At 44.8% G+C, this 16,673-nt stretch overlaps 1 protein-coding gene across 4 annotated transcripts in view; it reads right to left on the bottom strand.

Annotated features, from left to right (window-relative positions):
• LOC119845783 (probable tRNA methyltransferase 9B) overlaps positions 1 to 16,673 on the bottom strand; it is a 93,434-nt gene that overhangs the window by 47,542 nt on the left and 29,219 nt on the right. For 2 of the 4 annotated variants that reach the window (XM_043504396.1, XM_043504400.1), the window contains exon 2: positions 11,126 to 11,278. The exons of the other annotated variants lie outside the window; for them this stretch is intronic. The gene's annotated coding sequence lies outside the window, so the exon portion shown is untranslated. The remainder of the gene's footprint in view (positions 1 to 11,125; positions 11,279 to 16,673) is intronic. 4 annotated transcript variants of the gene reach the window in all.

A 16,673-nucleotide genomic window follows, 5' to 3' on the forward strand; every position in this document is an offset into this window, starting at 1 on the left:
CGCCGAAGACAGCTGGCGGCTGGATTGGGGGGACAGGGTCTACTTTAACCACCTCACAGTTCGTACGGCTGGAGTGGCGACCCTGTTCTCCCCCGACCTACGGCCCGAGGTGCTGGGGGGTCGCCAAGGCTGTGCCGGGCTGCCTGCTGCACCTCTGGGTCCGCATGGAGGGGCGTGTAGTTAACCTCGTCAACATCTATGCCCCAGCAGCGAGCCCGGAGCGGCTGCAATTCTATCAGCAGGTGTCCGCCTTCCTCGGCACCTTGGATCCTCAGGAGTGCCTGGTCCTGGGAGGGGACTTTAACATCACCCTTGAGGAGCGGGACCGCTCGGGGACCGAGCAGAGCCCGGCCGCCGTCGCCATCCTCCAGGAGATAGTCGAACACCACTCCCTGGTGGACGTCTGACGCGACCACCACCCCGATGACACTTCCACGTTCACCTTTGTCCGGGTGGAGGCCCATCGGTCGCGCCACTCCCAGTTGGACCGCATTTATTTATCACGCTTTCATCTTTCACGAGCCCACTCCTCCAGCATCCGGCCGGCCCCATTTTCTGACCATCGTATAGCCACCGTGACAGCCTCCCTCTGCGCGGAGAGGCCGGGGCCGGCCTATTGGCATTTTAACAACAGCTTGCTGGAGGATGCGGGCTTCGCGGCGTCCTTCCGGGAGTTCTGGCTGGCCTGGCAAGGGCAGCGGTGTGCCTCTCCCTCGGCGCGGCAGTGGTGGGACCTAGAGATGGTGCGCGCCCGGCTCTTCTGCCGTGACTACACCCGGGGCGCCAGCCGACTGAGGGATGCGGCGATAGAGCAGTTGGAACGGGAGGTCTTAGAGCTGGAGAGACGTCTGGCCGCCAGCCCCGAGGATCCACCCCTCTGCGGAGCGTGCCGGGAGAAGCGGGAGGAGCTCCGGACCCTCGAGGACCATCGGGCCCGGGGTGCCTTTGTTCGATCCCGCATCCGTCTCCTTCAGGAGATGGATCACGGCTCCCACTTCTTCTACGCCCTGGAGAAAAAAAGAGGGGGGCTAAGAAACATATCATCTGCCTACTGGCAGAAGATGGCACCCCCCTCACGGATCCGGTGGAGATGTGCGGGAGGACTAGAGCCTTCTACGCAAGCCTTTTCTCCCCAGATCCGACCGATCCTAACGCTTGCAGAGTGCTCTGGGAGGAGCTCCCGACGGTCAGCACGGGCGACCGAGACTGGCTAGAGCTGCCTCTCACTCTGGCTGAGTTCGCAGAAGCCCTCCGTCGCATGCCCACCAATAAATCTCCGGGCATGGATGGGCTGACCGTGGAGTTCTACCGCGTGTTCTGGAACATCCTGGGCCCAGACCTAGTCACCGTCTGGGCCGAGTCTATGCAGAGCGGGGTCCTCCCTCTTTCGTGCAGGCGAGCCGTGCTGGTCTTATTGCCGAAGAAGGGGGACCTCCGCGATTTACGAAATTGGCGTCCAGTCTCGCTCCTCAGCACGGACTACAAAGTCATGGCAAAAGCCATCTCGCTACGGCTAGCGTCCGTGCTGGCGGACGTGATCCACCCAGACCAGACCTACACCGTCCCGGGCCGCAGCATCTTCGACAACCTATATCTGGTCCGGGACCTATTGGAACTTGGGTGTAGAGATGGTCTGTCGTTCGCCCTCCTGTCCTTAGATCAGGAGAAGGCGTTGAACAGGGTGGATCACGGGTATCTCCTCACCACTCTACAAGCGTTTGGCTTTGGACCCAGGTTTGTGAGTTTTCTCCAGGTGCTGTACGCCTCCGCAGAGTGTTTGATCAGGCTCAACTGGACCCTGACCGAACCGGTCAGCTTCGGGCGAGGAGTACGGCGGGGGGCCCCGTCTCAGCCCAGCTGTATGCTCTGGCGATCAAGCCCTTCCTCTGTCTCCTCCGAAGGAGGTTGACAGGGTTGGTGGTGCGGGAGCCCGAGCTGCAGCTGGTCCTGTCAGCATATACTGATGATGTGCTCCTCGTGGTCCAGGACCCGGGCGACTTGGCGCGGGTGGAGGCTTGCCAGGTCATCTATTCGGCAGCCTCCTCTGTGCGGGTCAACTGGGTCAAGAGCTCTGGCTTGGTGGTAGGGGATTGGCGGCAGGCGAGCTCCCTCCCACCCGCGCTTCAGGCCATCTGGTGGAGCATGGGTCCGCTGCTCTATCTCGGCGTTTACCTTTCTGCCATGCATCCCTCTCTGCCAAAGAACTGGCAGAATTTAGAGGGCGGGGTGATAGAGAGGCTCCAGAAATGGACAGGACTATTCCGGTGCCTCTCCCTTCAGGGAGAGTGCTGGTGCTTAATCAACTAGTTCTGTCCATGCTCTGGTACCGGCTCAACACCCTGGTCCCGGCCCCGGTTTTCCTGGCCAACCTCCGAATATCGATTCTGGAGTTCTTTTGGGCAGGACTGCACTGGGTCCCTGCAGGGGTTCTTCATCTACCTCTGGAGGAGGGAGGGCAGAGCCTCAAATGTCTGCTTCTCAGGTCCATGTCTTCCGCCTCCAGACCCTGCAGAGGCTCCTTTATGGTACAGGTAGTCCGGCGTGGAGCATACTGGTGCACGCCTTCCTGCGCCGTTTCCGAGGGCTCCGATACGACTGGCAGCTCCTTTATCTCCATCCGAGAGGTCTTCCACAAGACCTCTCCGGGCTGCCGGTCTTCTACCAGGACCTCCTCCGGACCTGGAAACTCTTTTCAATGACCAGGTCCATGGCAGCCACCGAGGGGGCAGATCTCCTCACGGAGCCCCTGCTACACAACCCCCAGCTCCGTGTGCAGGTGGTGGAGTCCCGCTCAGTGCGCCAGAGGTTGGTCCTGGCAGAGATCACAAGAGTCGGAGACCTCCTGGACTATGACCGGGGAGACTGGCTGGATCCCCTGACGCTCGCTCAGCGCATGGGGCTTTCCAGACCTTATACTCCCCGGCGCATACTTCAGGAGATGAAGGTCGCTTTGCCACCCGCTGCTCGGGTTTATCTCGACCGGGTCCTGCATGAGGGCACGCCCCTCCCACCCGCTACCCCAGGCCCGCCGGACCTTTTAATTGGACCCCTGCCCCGTGGACCCAACCGACCCCTTCACCGGAAGCCGGCTGCACGAGATGCAGCCGGTCTGCTTTCAAACCGCGCCAAGAAAACATCTATACATGCTCGTGCTCCACACCCTTCATGCCCTCACCCTCGTATCCCGCCCCGATACAAAATGGCAGGACCTCCTGCCACCTTTGGAGGCTGAGGAGCCCTGGTGGGCCAGCCTATATTCCACTTTAGTCCCAAGGCCTGCCGGGAATGTCAATTGGTGGCTCCTTCATGGAGCCGTGAGCATGGGCGTGTACTTGGCGCGATTCACCTCAATCCCAGACATTTGCCCCTTTTGCGGCGTGAGGGATACCCTGGCACATGTATACCTGGAGTGTGCCAGGCTGCAGCCCCTATTCCGGATCCTCACCAATATTTTATTATGTTTTTGGTTGCACTTCTCCCCTTACCTTCTCATTTATGCACTCCCTATCCGTGGCCCCACAAAGTCACGGGAACTCTTGCTCAATCTCCTCCTGGCCCTAGCTAAAATGGCCATTTATAAAACCAGAGTGAGGAAGTTGGCCAATGGAGTCTCCTGTGACTGTGGGGCCTATTTCCAATCCTCGCTCTGTTCACGTATCCAGGCAGAGTTCCTCTGGGTAGCGTCCTCTGACTCCTTTGAGGAGCAGTGGGCGCTGTCCGCGGTTCTCTGCTCCGTGTCCCCATCCGGTTCCCTTCGTTTGACCCTTTGACCACACTCCTGTCCCTGTTATTTCATTAGTTGTCCCCTGGAATTTTTTGGGTATCTAGGTCCTGTAGATCCCCCTTTTAGGCTGGGGGGATCCTTTAGCAGTGGACGGGCTTCTCCCGCCCACTTCCCGGATCCCAATAAGACTACTCTTCCATAGACATCTGGCCTTGCCCGGTCACAATATATTTTTGTATGTGTTGCTAACAAATAGCTATTTAGAGCACAACTGTGTAAGGCTCTTTCCAAGGAAAAGTTTCCACAGACCAATAAAGTATAGGCAGGATGCCTAAATGAAGTGGGTAACATACTGTTCAACATATTCATAAGTGATCTGGAAAAAGGGATAAACAGTGAGGAGGCAAAGATAGTCAAGTCCAAAGCAGATTGCAAAGAGTTACAAAGGGATCTCACAAAACTGGGTGAATGGGCAACAAAACAGCAGATGAAATTCAATGTTGATAAATGCAAAGTAATTGGAAAACACTGGAAACACACTGGAAAACATAATCCCAACCACACATACAAAAGGATGAGGTCTAAATTAGCTGTTACCACTCAAGAAAAAGATCTTGGAATTATTGTGGATAGTTCTCTAAAAATAGCTGCTCAGTGTGCAGTGGCAGTCAAAAAAAGCTAACAATGTTAGGAATGATTAGGAAAGGGATAGATAAGAGTAAATAACATAATGCCACTATATAAAGCCATGGCACCCCACACCTTGACTACTGCATGCAGTTCTGGTCACCCCATCTCAAAAAAAGATAGAGTTGGGAAAGTTACAGAGAAGGGCAACAAAAATGATTAAGGATATGGAACAGTTTCCACATGAAGAGAAACTGAAAGGACTAGGACTGTTCATCTTTTTAAAAAAAAAAAAAAGAACTAAAAAGGGAGATACAATACAGGTCTATACAAAGTGTGGGGGAAAAAGTGAATAGGGAAATGTTATTTACCCCTTCACATAACACAAGAAGTCACCCAATGAAATTAATAGGCAGTAGGTTTAAAACAAACTAAAGGAAATACTTCTTCACAACGCACAACCGGTGGAACTCGTTGCCAGGGGATGTTGTGAAGGACAAAAGTATAATCTGGTTCAAAAAAAGAACTAGATGATTCCATGGAAGACAGGTCCATTAATGGCTATTAGACAAGATGGTCAGGGATGCAACATATGCTCTAGTTGTCCCTACACCTCCGATTGCCAAATGCTGGGATGGATCACTCAGCAATTGTCCTGTTCTATTGATACCCTCTTAAACATCTAGCATTGGCCACTGCTGGAAGACAGGATACCGGGCAAGATGGACTATTGGTGTGACCCAGTATGGCTATTTTTATGTTCCCAAGAAAATGTCTTAAAGCATAGGAGTGTGGTGGAGAACTGGTTTCTTGTTGTGGAAGACCATTGTTGTTCTTTTTAATGTAAGTGATGGTGTCTAGATAATGCAATGACGACTACCTTAGAAATGCATATACAAAGAAGCAGAGAAATAGTAATGACCATTAGTTGTCTTTCTTACACAGCAATATGTTCCTCTTTGGCTGTTACAGAGGCTTAAGATCACCATCTTGTAAGCACGTATACAGGTGCTTAACTCTGCGTGTGTGAGTAATCTTGCTGAATGTGAATTCAATGGGACTATTCATGGGCCTAAAATTAAAACCACATGCATTAGTGTATGCAAGGCGCTTTGGAGGAGAAGTGCTTTTTATTATTACTCTTCATAATAACCAAACTGCTATAGGAGCTTGTTGAAAAAAAAAAAAAGCCTTCAGAAAAGTGCAGGATGAAATAGTTGAAATGCTCTGTTGGGGGCAATTTCAAGGGGAAGATGATGTACTGTCAAATATATTGAGAGAGAAATAAAAAGGGAAATTGTTCCTTGAAGAACCTGCAACATCTTTTCAAAGGTTTGCTATCGGTTTATTACACAGGAGGAAATAACTTGTAGACTGATATCAGCTGAAGGGAGTGGTGGAAAGGTATTGTTTATTTTATGTTAAAAAGCAGGAGTTTAAGTTTTCAAGTTTGCATCTGCTAAGCACACCTTACTTTCAAATGATGAACATCCTAAGACTTGTTTCCTATTTGAGACACATTAAAACAAACCAATATACAATAATGCAAAACAAACAAACAAACAAACAATCAGGTACGTGACAGGTAAAAGTGAGAAACAAAGTCTTACTTTAGATGTAAAAAAACAAACAACAACCACCCACACCACAAGAAATTTCAATGGCAAAATAATTTAACAAGTATTCCATGTAAAGATGCCCTCTCCTTTGGAATAAGAAAAGGAAAATTAGAGGAAAATGTAATAGGAATTATGAGTACTTACCAGCTGGAAGAAAGAAAGAAGCAGCATCTAATTAGAGAATAGCCACTTTAGGACTGTGGCTGCTTGTCTCTGCCAAATGTAAATCCCAATCCAATGGGACTGGGATATGGGTAAATGCCCAATCCAGAAACGCATTCTGGGAATAAAGTTCCTGTACGTGGGGAGAACTAGTAGGAACTAAACAGTCACTAAGGAAGAGGCAACTTCTGTGGTGTACATATTATGTAATATCAATTATATTTGGACTGTATGCTGTTCATAAGCAGGGCTTTTGAGAATGTAAATACTTTATTTAGTACATAAACACAAACCATTTCCCCCGAATCAGGACAAAAACATTAAATAAGAGTATTTTTGTCCTACAAAAATATTGTTCTTTCAAAATTTTAATATAAAGCTTTTAAGTGTATACAAAATAAAAATATGCTCCTCTGAAGGATTGGGTGAAAGGTAAAATTAAGAGGCACACAGCACCAGTTGATCTTGATCATTTGTCTCAATCTTTTGCTAAATTTGGCACAATTTTATTGAAAATGAGATTGAATTGGTGCTTATCAATTTAAGATTCATTATAAGCGGCTGTCTTCATATGTGATTATTTCTTACTTACGTATGTTTTATGAAAACTATGACTGTCCTCATGAGATGAAAGCCCCCAAAAGCCTGAGTTACCTCACTTTGTTTGGGGAACTATGACAGAAACACCAATTCACCAGCTCACCAATCCACTCAGCTATAATGCAGTCCTGCCCCATTCCAGTGTGGGGAGGTCGCAGTTGGACTTCTGGATCTAGAGCAGAATTTGTTCCTCTGCGTGCTGCAATTTCTATTTTTCTGAAAGATTTCTTGAAATTATTTTTAAATAAAGTAGTCGGATTTTTTCTTTTTGATCTTAATCAAGAAATAATTCTCCACTTTGGGTAGAGGTCAATGACGTCAATTTGACTCAGCTAAACTATGACTTAATCTGGGCTGTAAAGGCTGGGATTGTTAATGTACGTGGCCTTTTGATACCTTGCCTCTTTTAGAGAAACATCTTCCACTGACAGAGATTTTCCAAATGTAATGAGTAACCCCAAATTTTATAAAATGCCAATTCTTATTTGCCTCAGAGCTACCTGGGAGGTGTCTCTGCCCCCTCCAGATTATAAAAGCATTAGTTAATTGAAATTCTTATCACTATTTGAATGCTTGTGGTTATGGAGATCGTTCCAGGAGTGAATGTTGTCAAGGATGGTGCAAATCTTGGGCAAGATCTTGACCTTCAGCTCAAGAGTACTTATTACAGATCAGAATGTGGAGGTGCAAAGGTAACCTAAAGCAGGGGTAGTCAACAGACGGACTGTGGGCCAAATCCAGAACACCAGATGCTTTTGAATGGACCCTGAAATGTTTTTATTTAATTATTATTTTATAATAATTATTATTTTCTCTGGAGTCTGGACCTTGACTACACCTTGACCAAGAAATATGGACCCTGGCAAAAAATAATTGACTACCCCTGAAGACACCATTACACTTTACCTCCCACCCAAGGGCTACTCTGCACTGATCCACCCCTCCTCCAAGAGAAGTTTGGAACAGCCTGCAGAGTCTTACGAGACCTGGCTGCCTAACACTTCAACAAACCACTCTGGCAACAGGACACAGATACGCCTTCCCCTGTGTGCTGACTAGAGAGGTGGCATAAGAGCAGCTGCTAGTCAGCTACACAGGGGTAATTTCCAACAGCAGGTAAATTTGTTTTTAGGGTAGCTTTATACCAGCAGAATGTTGCAAAACTGGCCTAATGCACTTAAAAAACCAGCCCAACATCTCTGACATAGCTATTTTACTACTTTGTAAGAGAAGGTGACAATCTTTTTTGCTCTCCATTAAATAGGTATTATTACCTTGAGCTTTTTTAGGACTGTTTAATTTTTCTCCTTATCTTGTACCTGTACCAGCAATGTTTGTGTCTTAAAAATGATAAAATAAGTGTAAAAATATGCTTGTAAAAATATGACTGTGGTTTTAAAAAAAGGGGGGGGGCATTATGTGGCTGGCACTAAGCAAATAAGGTCAGGTTTTGCCTCTCCTTCCAACAGAAAGAGGGCTGGGCTGGTGGCAGATCCTCAAAATCCGGTACCAAGCTTGGTTGTTCACTTCTTGGGTCAGCAGGGCCCTCAAAACTCAGCCTCTTTGGGGATGGGTATTAACACACCTCTCTCTCCCTAGTGGTCCCAGTGCAGGAACAGTTTCTTTCCAAACATGATTCATATATTCAGAGTAGGGGGAGGGAGAGTTCAGTGGTTTGAGCATTGGCCTGCTAAATCCAGGGTTGTGAGTTCAATCCTTGAGGGGGCCATTTAGGGATCTGGGGCAAAAATTGGGGATTGGTCCTGCCTTGAGCAGGGGGTTGGACAAGATGATCTCCTGAGGTCCCTTCCAACCCTGATATTCTAGGATTCTATTCTACCCTGAAAGATTTCTGGGGTCTGTATGTGGTTTGTCACCTCTGTTGGTATATGTGGGCTTCTGTTTTTGGGGGTTTATTAATTTCATGTTTTGCAATTTTTGAGTTTTATGTAGATGTCCAAAAATTGGGGGATTTTGGGGCTCTCTCTGTATATATTGTAAGGAATAATCTCTGTAATGTTCTGTAGCGCATTTTAACACTGTACTGATTCAAACAGCATTATATTAAAGTGTACTATGGAGCTAATAGTGCAGGATATGAACAGTCCAATTAATGTGCAATGCATTCGTGCACTTTAGAAATCAAACCCTGTAGTCCTCATTACTGCTCTGTGTACACAAGTCCTTAAGTAACCATTTCTGATGTCCCCCAACCCCTGCCTATGTTAATTTTATGATCACCAATTTTATCATCATTATCTTCATCGGGGGGTTTTATGGGTGTTTAATGGTTAAAACTTAAAACAGAAGCCCTAATTTTATTTAATTACAATTATGACAAAAAATTGTCATTTGTCATCTAAAGAGAATTATTATAAAACACACAATGGCAGCCGCCATTGGTAATTAACAAGCCTACATAAACCTTGCCTGCCTGATCCAGAAACATAACCAGCAGAGGGACTTGTATAATTCAACTTCACTTTGAGACACTGAAACAAATCTCAGTGTTTCCGAGAAAGCTGATGCTATTCTGATAGACATAAAAATGAATACCCAGATTATAGCAGACTCTGACATTGCCTGATAGCAGCATGCCAAAGGGCATATAAATTTTAAACAAGCAACTACTGCAGAGGCTTGGGGGCACCATCATCCAACTAAATAAAGCCCCCAAAATGCATTTCCATCACAACAAGCTGTGAGCCTGACCTGCAGCATTTCTGTGAAATTACAAAATCAAATTCTTTGTCATGCAAAAACCCAAGTGCCTAAATTAAACTCTGCATATTGGTACACTGCTTTTTAGAAAGTCAAGCTCCAGCTGTTTGAGACACTGACAAATTTGTTTGCAATAAGTGTGTTCATTTAATAGTTTTAGCTTTAAGAAGTAATTTCATAATCTCTTTTGATGGTACAGAACCTTATATAGTAATACATTAAAGAGATGGACAGGAAAATAGGGGACACCTCCATACACCCCTACAATTTATTTACATGATCAAATGTGTATACAAAGCCATAGAATGATGAAGCTTGAGATTCTTTTATTTTTCTCCTATACAACAGTGAGACATGTCAGAGTGAAACAGTGATTGGATTATCTTGGATTGAATGCTATAGTGCTACTTTGTACTATTATAAAATGGGCATGTTTATATAAATGAAAAACTAAAAATAATAAACTGTATTTCATAAGAATTTTTCACTTTTTCTTCCACTGTTCTTTTTTAAAAATATATCTCTTTACATGCTGCATTATGGCCAAATCCTCCAACACCCTCCCCTTGTCCACCCTTCTCCCATCAGCCTGAAGCATTGAAAGGGGATTGTGCTGCTAGGAACAAAGAAAGGAAGTCGTTTTCAGCTTCATGCTTAAGCATTTATGCATGCAATTTCCAATAACCGCACTAATATTTACACTCAGAATCTGCATTTTGCATTGCTGAAGTATACCTGAAAGATTAAAGTTTATAAGAAATTTCAATAACCAATGAACCCACATTTACATTTTCAATGTTTTGTGGAGGGGAAAAATCTTTAGAGGGAAGAAAATACAAGATGAGCCTCTGACCACTGAAGACTGAGTCTTTTTATAGAGTGCAGTATTGTTGTAGGTGTGTTGGTCCAATAAGAGATATTAACAGCCCACCTTATCTCTCTTTGCATAGATGCAAACACAGTCAATTGAGTAAAATAGTATGTGACATGATTGGCATCCTTTGAATTGTCTGAGACATGTACAAAAATCCTTTGAAATAGTTGTTCGTATAGAACCTTGTATTTAAAAAAAACAAAACAAAAACCTATGTACAAAAGTAGGCTGACCAGATTATCAAGAAACTAAACGTGGTGAATTTTTCATATTCTGAGCTCTCTGTTTAGTGAGATGACTAATGCAATCTACATTTCCAAGGGCTCTTCAATACATAACATTTTCAGATAGCAATCATTCAGGTAACTCAAGGATTACAAACCAGTTTGTGGCAAAAGGGTGAAAATGCCCACGCCATCACTACAACAATATAAAATTAACATGACACACATTCAATGTATTAAAAGCTGGCTAACTAATAGGTCTCAAATAGTAGTTGTAAACAGGGAATCATCATCAAGCAGGTGTGTTTCCAGTAGGGTCCCGTAAGGCTCAATTCTTGGCCCTATGCTATTTAACATTTTTAATCAATGACCTGGAAGAAAACAAAATCATCACTGGTAAAGTTTGTAGATGACACAAAAACTGTGGGAGTGGTAAATAATGAGGAGGCCAAGTCTCTGATACAGAGTGATCTGGATTGCTTGGTAAAATTAGGCACAAGTAAACAATATGCATTTTAATACAGCTAAATGTAAATGTATACATCTAGGAACAAAGAATGTAGGTCATACTTACAAAACAGAAATGTGTACTACATAAATCCTTATACTTTCCAATTCTGGTTTAGCTGCTTAGATTTGGCATGTTTTTCATTCCTTCTTCCCCACTCCCCACAGGTGCTGGTATTGTAGGAAGGCTTTTGAGCAAAGGTGGATTTTGCAATGGGATCTGAAATCAGTAAGGGATTAGGCTCATTTGGAGGTCATCCAGCAGAAGGTCCCACAGATGAGGATCTTTAGCTGAAAATGCTCTTCCTCTGGCTCGTGAAAGTTTCAGTCTAGGCCTTAATCACTTCATCCTTCCTGATGAACACAGCTGCCTTGGTGGACAATAGATGGGTTCCAAGATAGTTGTGTTGATACCATATCCTGCCCTGCCTTATGTGACATGGATGTGTGTTTTGAGAGGTTATGCAAACCTAGCTGGGACCCAAGTTCCCTCTAAGCTGCACAGCCACGCAGCAGGCTATCAAGGGCTGCACAGGCAAGGAGAGATGCCCGTACCCCATCCTGGCCCAGCCCAGGCAAAGCTGCCATGGCCGGGGAGAGGTACGCTTCCCACAGCCTGGCCTAGCCCCACTGGAGCTGCTGCGTCTCAGGAGAGGAGCCTCTCTGCCAACCCCGAGCTGCTGCAGCAAGAGAGGGCTGTAGCAACTCCTCTCTCTCCCTGTTTCAGAGTAGCAGCCGTGTTACAGCCTGCACCCCAGAGCCCTCACCCCCAACCTCCTGCTTCAGCCCTGAGCCCCCTCCTGCATCCCAATCCCTTCATCCCTGGCCCAAACCCAGAGCCCACACCCCCACCGCATCCCAACCCTCTGCCCCACCCAGAGCCCCCTCCCATACTCCGTCCAAACCGTTGGCCCCAGCCCCACCACACATCACCTCCATATTGGTGCACACAACAAAACTCATTTTGCACATGTACATAAAAATTAGAGGGAACATTGGCTGGGACATGATCCTGAAAGGTGCTGCCTTCCATCACATCTGAGTGCAACAGGAGCAGAGGATGGGTAGCCCCAAACAGGATTGGGCCCCTAGTTCACAATGCGGCATTGCCAGTGTCGACAACAGTCTACCCCTGTGGAAATGTCTGTGCAACACCTCAATATTACAAGCAGACATATAAAAGGGAAATGATGACAGAATGGGCAACACATAGGTAGGGGCCTGTCAAGGCTGAATCCCCACTCTGCCACTTCGAGTACAGCAGGTGGGGGCCCGCAAGGATTCTAACAAATTAATACTTGCGACTCCAGGCTTATATTAAACTCCCAAGGCTACAGCTTTTCTCTAATCTTGGCTTGGTGAACGCTGTCAGCACCCAAATGCAAAAAAAACCCCTTTGACCCAGATGGAGCACTTGGGAATTCCTCCCTGTGGGATATCCTCAGCCCTTTCACCTTAGCACAGAGGAGATCCACAAGCCGAAATAAACCTGACTGCGTTTATCTAAACATTCCCTATCCAAATGATTCCTTCTAGGTATGGAAGAATATTTTTCATACCTGGTTCAAACCTTACACAGCATTCCTGCTTATAGTATTGCTGCTCCATGTCCCCGCAGCCCAGAGAGAACAACAGAAAAAAGGAAAGTTTGTTTCCCAATTTTAAAAAGTTCTAACCTACTCATTGGTCTTTTGGTCAGGTGCCCATTAATTAATTAATTAATTTATTATTATTATTATTTTTAAAACTTGGGGGACTTTTTAACCCTTTACAGGTAAAGCAAGTAGAAAACAGCTACCAAGAGGGATTTTACAGCTAACTGGCTGGCTGGCTGGGTGTCCACCAAAGGGAGCTACCCCCCTTTATTTATCAGAGGGCTACTGCCAGACTGATTACTGTTGGATTGTAGCCCTCTCACTTGGGTTCAGAGCAGCCATAAGGAAAGAAAAAAAAAGTTGCCCCATATTCATGCAGGAGTAACTAAAGTTGCTTCCTGGAGGCAGATGGCAGTGAACAAGATGAGAAAACATTGCCAACTGCCTAGGTAAGCAGCTTCCTCTCCACCCATGCAGCAGACTTCAACAACTGCACATGCAGGATCAGGGCCTTCCTTTGTTGATACAGCTATGTTCTTGTTCTACTACTACAAACAAATACTGTTTAATGTTCATGTTAATCCACCCCATCCGTGTGATGATATGGCACCTCTAACGCATCTGCCCGTGTCTTTTGGATACAAGAGATTTATAATGCTATTGGATCATCCCCAATCTCATCTGTGTTTTCTGATCTCTGTTTGATCACAGCTGTTATTCTGGAGACAGCAGCAGCAACTCCATAGTGAAGGCTGCACTGAGATCGTACTTCGTGCAGAACCAAAAGTAGTCCATTACACACTTCAATTATTGCATTTAGTCTTACTGAAGCATGTAGAAATAAGGTAAAATAAGCTGCCCACTCCCTAGCTACCCTCCTGATTCTGACTCTAGTCATGGGTGGAGGACAGGGGCTCTTTGCCTGATATTCTCCCATGTGACCAGGTGGGCAGAAAGGAAATGGACCTTCCTCACTAAACCTACAACCAGTTTAAAAAGGGCATCTCTATAATAAAAGGGTTTGCACAACTTTAGTCAAACCAAGTGCTGTATTTTATTTGTGACAGTTGCTACTTTTGTAATGCAAGAGCTCATTTGTTTGCTTCTGAAATAAAATGTTTTAAATAAACACGTCACTACATGCCTTATTTGATTACACAGCTTTAAAAGCATATAGTAAATGGAAACTCAAAGCAGGTACAAAACAGCAAATAAGATTAGCAGTAATGAAATAGAAGTCGATAATCTGATGTCTAAATTATGTTTAAATTGTCATAAAAACATAAGCTAGTCTAAAAATGAAACCATTGCCCATCTTACCATATCTTTTGTAAAACAGCTCCATAACATAACATGCCACCTCTGCTCTCTATCTGCTAGAATATTGATTTATACCATACACACTAAAACTAAAGGCGAGCAGGTAGCCAAGGGGCAGCAAAGATCAGTATGCCTAGTTGACAACAGACAAAACGGGGAGGGAGGGAAGGAAAGTGTATGAAGAAATATATAAACAAGATGAACAGGAAAATGCCTGGAAGATGAAAGATGGGAAATCTAATATATGTAAGGACTGAAAAGAGAAAGTTCAGCAGCTTAGAAAAAAATAAATCTTAGAGGTGAAATCCTGGTCCCATTAAAGTCAATGGCAAAATTCCCATTAACTTCAATAGGGACAGGATTTCACTTAATTCATTTACTTAATTAGGGCCTGATTCTACCACCTTTCTTGATGCCCAGTTGTAATTGGACTACTGATAGAATAAGTTACAAACCAGTGATATTCAGACATCAGAGGTTCAGGAGCCAAATTTGCAATCAACATTACCCAAAAGAGACACAGTAGTGTGAATTTACCATAGTACAATTTGTATTTAAACAGCATGACACGGGAAATATTTAGTTCTAATTACAAAAAAACTAAATATTTCCCATCATGCTGTGTGTGTGTGTGTGTGTGTGTGTGTGTGTGTGTGTGTATTTATTTACACACACACAATTCTCAGAGCAAATAAGTTAGTAACTTAACCAACTAAGTTATCAACTTGCACTAACAACATAGTAAAAGCATCTTTATTGATTAATAATTAAATCACAGTGTTTTAACAACATGTGCTGTACAGAGCTGCAGGAGACACATTAAAGAACCACTTGCGGCTCGTGCACCGCAGTCTGGGAGTAACACTGATCTAACTTAAGTGTGGCAGAATCAGGTCCTCAACTGGTTTATAGAACACCTATCTCACAACAGTGTCTGGGACAATGTACATAGTAAACCAAAGTTATATCAAACTAGAATCTATGTCCAGCCACCCCAGCATACAAAAATGGGTCCCAGTCGTGAAAATTCTTGAAGCATGAAATAGCCTCATTGACTTCAACGGGACTACTTGTGCACGTACATTTGTGGAATCTGGGCCAAAACGGGGGAAATTAATATAAAGGAAGAATTGGTGAAAAATAAGTTTTGAAGTCAAAATGATCAAAGGTGGACTAACCTGAATAGCTTTGTTCAGGATGAGAAGATCAAAAGCAAAGAACACAGTTGCACTGCACATTTGAATAAACTTACTGAGAGAATGCTGACATTCTTTTTTATTTTTTTTATATTGTTTCATTTTATTTGGGGGGAATTTTGTTGGATTTTTTTCTATTGCGGGAGATCTGCAGGGAAAATGTGTCAAGTCTTGCCTCGTGGGTGAGTAGGAAAGTCCTGGGGTCGGGGGGCAGGTTAGGTTTCAGTGCATGCCCACCTTGCACTCAGCTGTCAGCAGTGGCTCTTGTCCTGCAGGGCTGGGCCTGGCTCCCCGTCCTGGGTGTTGCTACCTGGTCCATGGTGTGGCAGCACTGCTTAGGTTTGGGCTGTCTGCCCCTCCATAACGACAGGGGGAGTGGATAGGCCAAATTTGACTGAGTGGTGCTGCAACCCTGTGTGCCAGGACATATCACCATCGTTTAAATTTTGCCCTATGTCCAGCCTGTCATGACACAGGAGCAGATAGGCTATCCAGTCCCAATGCCCAGAGTGAGAAGCTGGACCCAGCCCTGAGGGACAGGATGCTACAGGAATTTTGTTTTTTCCCCCATTTTATAGGTTGTTTGTTTTATTTCATGTTACTTCACATTTGTGAAAAAACACAGTGCTCTATCTACTTACTGATCTATTATCCTTGAAAGTTTTGTATCTTCTGATGTACACCAGCACATAGAAAAAGAGACGGGAATTAGTATTCGATTCAATATCAATAACTTTACTGACATGACAAGATACACAACATGGCCAAAGCTGATAAAGTTAGGGACCAATCATACTCCATTTGACATCAAAGGGAGCAGAACAGGACTTCAAATATTTGCATACAGAACTGCTTTCACAATGGATTTAATATACAACCAGTACTTAAGCTTGAAGGAAGACTAGCACAGAGAAGGTGAAAGAAGATGCAAAGCAGTCTACATCCACACAGGAAGAATCATCAGAACTTGAACGGTAGCACCAAAATGGTCCAGACAGGAGATTCTAAAAAACACAGCCTGCAGGATTCTGCTCTTTCAGCAGCCTTTGATAATACAACCTATGTGCCTACTGTCTTGTCCTCCACTCAGAGCCAATTCCAAGCGGCTGCTCTACAGATATTGGACTACAAAGCTGCCATATTCCTGGCAGGAATTACTTCTGACAGCTGAGTCACAAGGCTCTTGCTTTGTAGGCCTCGAGAATACAACAACATTTAACCCTGTCTTCAAATATTCACTTAAATAGCCTGAAGGTCCTTATTGTTGGGATGAAAACAGACAGACAAAGAGGATCATCATTTTGCAAACCCTTTCAGCTTTAGAAAGCTAGAACTTAAAAAACCCTAGAGATCTCCAGGACAAGGAAGCTCTTCTCCACTGTTTTCTACCACACAAAGGAAATGATAGCTGCATTTCTTTTTGCCTTGAGACAAACTAAACAAAACTTCTAGAACTATCTTCAGACAAATATAAAAACCAAGGAAGCGCCATGAATAAACCCTG

The sequence above is a fragment of the Dermochelys coriacea genome, chromosome 1 (genome assembly GCF_009764565.3).
Source record: "Dermochelys coriacea isolate rDerCor1 chromosome 1, rDerCor1.pri.v4, whole genome shotgun sequence".
In the NCBI taxonomy this organism is placed as follows: Eukaryota; Metazoa; Chordata; order Testudines; family Dermochelyidae; genus Dermochelys; species Dermochelys coriacea.